Raw genomic sequence first — 5,864 nt, forward strand, 5'->3', positions numbered from 1 at the left:
GATAATAGCACAAATCGGTGCTATTTAAAAACAATAAAAAAAGAAAGAAAATGGTAATTGGACATGTAATGTGGACAATCAGCAACCGAAAACAAACAGAGGCGCGCCCGTTCGCTTCTTGCTTTTGTTGTTGCCCTGACCAATTCTCTCATGCATCCATCTCGGTGTAACTTGAATGTATTTGCTGTTGAGCCATTGCTGCTGTCTGGAATGGTCTATCATAACTAGAAACGTTTCTCAGGATGACACTTTATTTTGACAAGGAGACAGATCTGTATTTGAAGGATTTTAACCACAGAAGACATCTTAAAATATATATAAGATTTTGATATGCAGACAGATTGGGATTATGTATACTTTATTTGGGGGGAAAAAAGTGTCTCTTTGACAGTATGGCATTACCGTGTCAGTATATACAGCTACTTCAATTTAAGTATCCGGGTACAACCTATCACGTTAAAATATCTCTTTTTTGTTAGTACGTTTTTTCTCTTGTAGTTATGTTTATGTTTGCATTTTTGTTTAGTTGGCACCTGCATCAAATAATTAGCAAAGTCAGGATTTTTTAATTATTCTACCAAGGGGTGTACATAAAGTATAGAGGAAGGGAACCTTTTAAATTTAGAGTTTTTAAAACTTGATTGTCAAGTGCCTGATGACTGCAGTATTTTTAAATAATCCAGGTGAATTCATACCTGTTCTGTTAATTACATTTTCAGTTAGTTTATTGCTTTTGTTTAGTAATTATAGTTCAAAGTTGTACTAACACATTATGATCATTAATAACAATATTAATAATAGTCATGTAAGAGATTTATGCTGCGAGTTCCATTTTAAAGGAGATGAGCAGTGTTCTAGAAATTGATCTGCTCTTTTGTTTCTTTAAACGGCTTAGTTGATGATTAGTAATATGCGAACTCCACAGCGTTTGCTTCGCCTCGAGTTCGGAAAAATCACGGAAATGTTCGCGAATATCGCCCTGCATTGAAGTCAATAGGGAAGGACTACCTGAACTAGGTTTGACTGGATTATAATGGTGCAATCATCCTTAAAGTGTCCCTGAGGCTAGGGCAACGTCTGCCAACTCTACTGGACCGTTCATTGTGGCCAAAAAGGTGACTTGAGGTGTGCGATAGAAGTGCCAACCGCTGCACCGCCATGCCTCCTTGAGATAAAAGAAGAAAGAACGTATTCAGAGACGCGCAATCATGTATTTCATTAAAACAATGAGGAAATGCATAAATCGTAGTCAAAAGTCAGGAAAACATACGCAGGTCTTCTAAAGTTAGAATATTCAAAGTGGGTTGTCCTGTCTGAAGCCGCTTGCTCGTTCTATTTTTTGAAGTCTCGCTAAAGGCTGTCTAAACTGTCTGTGCTGATGCATTCTACTTTTTCTTCTATCAAACAGAAATGTCTTGTAAATAGTAATCTATTGTTACTATTATTTCATAGAGTCTCATGTGTTGGGGGTTAGGCGTCAGGCTCTATCAAGGTTTGTTTTTTGTCTCCAAGTGGCTAATTATGCATGCATAGGGCGCGCAGCTCATTCTCCTACTGTATACTGACGTGGAACTCAAAAATCGACCTGCACATTTGGCGACAAGCAGAGCTGAGTCTGACTCGTTATTTACTCTGTATATGTTTCATAAAAATAAATTTTCAGAAACTGCATTATTATCTGTTCTACCTCAAGCAACAGAGTCTGTAATGCAAATGATCACCATTATATGTGGTGGGGGTTGTCCATCATCCAAAGTTGGCCATTGGCTCCGGGGGAAGTCGCGCTGGCCTCGCAAACAATTATGCGGCACAGGGGAAAAAGGTTCTCCTAAACCGGCCGAATTATCAGTAAACGAACAAGGGCGAACAGAAACACGGCCAATTCGCTCCGAATAACGCTTTGGCGAAATTCGCTGATCACCACTAATGATGATGTGTGCCAAAGATGGAATTAATGACTCCCTTTCGGATGCATTTACTGCCGCTTATGTCTGTTTTTATATTGCTGTTAAGAAATAATGAAGGGCCAAGTCAAAAAAATTAAGTGTGTTAACATTAAGCAGACTAAAATGATAAAAGGTCGGTTCATTTTAAATAATTATTGTTAAGGTTTTTTTCTGAATTTCTTAGAATTAAAAAATACAGCAGTACTTTTTATTTTAAACTCCGAAAGCAGAACTAAACAATTTAATTTAAATGGTACCCAAATGGGTATTTGTAGTTCACTGTTAAACTCCTGGTTTATACCACGCTCGAAAGACTGTCATTTGCAATAGAATGGTTGTACAAAAATTATATTATTGTAAATATCACAATGGATATTACACATACACCGGACCATGCACTAATTGTCAAACCCTGTTAATTTAATTCAAGGTGATGTGGCAATAGTGCACCAGTGTTGCCAAGATAGGCTCAAGGCAGGAAGGAGTCCTAGAAAGGGCACCAGTCCATCGCATATTATTAACTCTTAAACTCACACTTGCTCATCCTGGGGACAGGTTACCTTTCCTGGATGTTTTCGTGAGAAAAACTTCAGCACCCAGAGGTAAACAGATGCAAACTTTACACACAGAATGTGGCCAGGTGCAGAATTGTCCAGGATACTGCTAACTACTGTACTGACCCACTCCATAAATTTTGATTGATTATAGCGCATTATACAGTATATATATATTATTATATTTCCATAGTTTGTTGAACTAAAGGCATAAATGACCAAATATACAGTTCACTTTTCCATTTTCGAGTTTGCAGTATCCTTTACTGTAGCTATAGTTTTAATGTGGTAAGGCTTTTTTAAATGTGTAACTGGAATTTCAGTGATCTTTTCTGGAAGACCGATATGGAACATGTAGCAGATTATTTCCTCTGTGCATAGCTTATTTGTGTGTGAAGAAAGGGTTCTTCTCAGTGTGTAGTGGTATGTTTTTCCATTAATTCCTGCATGCTTTTTTTTTTTTCTTTTATCTTATCATTGCACCGCCATCTGAGGGAGTTTTCCTGACTGAAGGGACACCTTGCATCATTCAATACACTTTCCACCTTTCTTCTGTATCAGCCATACACTGTAGTTAATTACAACCTGTGCATATTGGGTGATATTTTTCTTGAATTAAATTTGTCCAGATTCCATAGCTTCAAATGCAAGGATATGGTTTTTGTTGGAATATGATAGGAATGGCCTAATGGTTTTCACATTTTCATATTTACAATGCATCCGGAAAGTATTGACAGCACATCACTTTTTCCACATTTTATTATGTTACAGCCTTATTCCAAAATGGATTAAATTAATTTTTTCCTCAGAATTCTACACACAACACCCCATAATGACAATGTGAAAATGTTTACTTGAGATTTTTGCAAATTTATTAAAAATAAAAAAACTGAGAAATCACATGTACATAAGTATTCACAGCCTTTGCCATGAAGCTCCAAATTGAGCTCAGGTGCATCCTGTCTCCCCTGATCATCCTTGAGATGTTTCTGCAGCTTAATTGGAGTCCACCTGTGGTAAATTCAGTTGATTGGACATGATTTGGAAAGGCACACACCTGTCTATATAAGGTCCCACAGTTGACAGTTCATGTCAGAGCACAAACCAAGCATGAAGTCAAAGGAATTGTCTTGAGGCACAAATCTGGGGAAGGTTACAGGAAAATTTCTGCTGCTTTGAAGGTCCCAATGAGCAAAGTGGCTTCCATCATCTGTAAGTGGAAGAAGTTGGAAACCACCAGGCCATCTAAACTGAGCGATCAGGGGAGAAGGGCCTTAGTCAGGGAGGTGACCAAGAACCCAATGGTCACTCTGTCAGAGCTCCAGAGGTCCTCTGTGGAGAGAGGAGAACCTTCCAGAAGGACAACCAACTCTGCAGCAATCCACCAATCGGGCCTATATGGTAGAGTGGCCAGAAGGAAGACACTCTTTAGTAAAAGGCACATGGCAGCCCACCTGGAGTTTGCCAAAAGGCACCTGAAGGACTCTCAGACCATGAGAAACAAAATTCTTTGGTCTGATGAGACAAAGATTGACCTCTATGGTGTAAATGCCGGGCGTCGCCTTTGGAGGAAACCAGGCACCGCTCATCACCAGGCCAATACCATCCCTACAGCATGGTGGTGGCAGCATCATGCTGTGGGGATGTTTTTCAGCGGCAGGAACTAGGAGGCTAGCCAGGATAAAGGGAAAGATGACTGCAGCAATGTACAGAGACATCCTGGATGAAAACCTGCTCCAGAATGCTCTTGACCTCAGAGTGGGGCGACTCAGGACAACGACCCTAAGCACACAGCCAAGATATCAAAGGAGTGGTTTCAGGACATGGATGTCCTTGAGTGGCCCGCCCAGAGTTGAATCCGATTGAAAATCTCTGGAGAGATCTTAAAATGGCTGTGCACCAACGCTTCCCATCCAACCTGATGGAGCTTCAGAGGTGCTGCAAAGAGGAATGGGCGAAACTGGCCAAGGATAGGTGTGCCAAGCTTGTGGCATTGTATTCAAAAAGACTTGAGGCTGTAATTGCTGCCAAAGGTACATCGACAAAGTATTGAGCAAAGGCTGTGAATACTTAGGTACATGTGATTTCTCAGTTTTTTTATTTTTAATAAATTTGCAAAAACCTCAAGTAAACTTTTTTCACGTTGTCATTATGGGTGTTGTGTGTAGAGTTCTCAGGAAAAAAATGAATTTAATCCATTTTGGAATAAGGCTGTAACATAACAAAATATGGAAAAAGTGATACGCTGTGAATATTTTCCGGATGCACTGTAATTCTTTAGCTGACACATTCATCTTGAGTGATTTGCCAGTGAAAATTGTATTGATACAGTTGCAAACTAAAGGAACAAAATGTATCCGTGACTAGATAAGTGAGTTGCACAATGTCTGTCAGACCTTGTTGTTTAGTGGCTTAGTAACATAATATACAGTATATAAATGTAAAATATTTCTTCACTGTTTATACATTGATTTACTTTTCCCTAAGTCGGCACTCTTCACAAATATTCACACTACTCTTTTTTTCTTTTATATTTCCTGTCAATTTGTCTCATTCTCAGTGTTTTTCACACATTGTATCACTGCCTACCTCCTTGTCTTATAACTTTTTTTGTTTATCACCACTCTTTTGTCATGTTTTATAGTTCTTACTCTTAATTTTCAAATTGCATTATCTAGTTAGTCAGTTCAAATGTGCTAAATAGCATGATCAGTATAACAAATAAAATACACACATGCAGGTATACAAAACCCAATTATTACTGTACAGTGTATGTAGATCTGTTTCAAATAATACACTAAAATTATGTGTACATCACAAAAGGAGCAAAAATTAAATATCTGGTAGCATAGTGCAAAAAAAATAACAAACATTCTATTCACTTAAATAAACATATTAATCTGCTGTTATGTTCACTCATACATCTCCACTCCTGATTTTTTTTTTATCTCTCTAATCATAGGTGGAAAATTTTAACAATACCTTATTATCCTTTCTAACAGGTCAGCAGATATATGATGATTGAAAAGGAATTTTAATTTTAAAGGTTATATATAGAGGACTCAAGTTATTGGGATTCACTATTGCAATGCTTTGATAGCTCAAATTTATTTTATAAAAAGTTACATCAGTCAATTTATTTGTATCTACAGAAAATTTAGTCATGCCTTAAGCCATTGTGTTAAAATATAAAGAACATTGTTTATCCATTCTGTATCATTCATTTATAATGCATTGCATTAGAGAGTTGTTAGAAATTTTCCCTAATAGCACATATTGAGTAGTAAATGACCTTTACCTATAATTGTGGTCATGTGGTGTAAATTTATTTTGTCTTTCTTTCTTTCTCTTATTTTACAGTGGA

The sequence above is a fragment of the Polypterus senegalus genome, chromosome 3, assembly GCF_016835505.1.
Source record: "Polypterus senegalus isolate Bchr_013 chromosome 3, ASM1683550v1, whole genome shotgun sequence".
NCBI lineage: Eukaryota > Metazoa > Chordata > Cladistia > Polypteriformes > Polypteridae > Polypterus > Polypterus senegalus.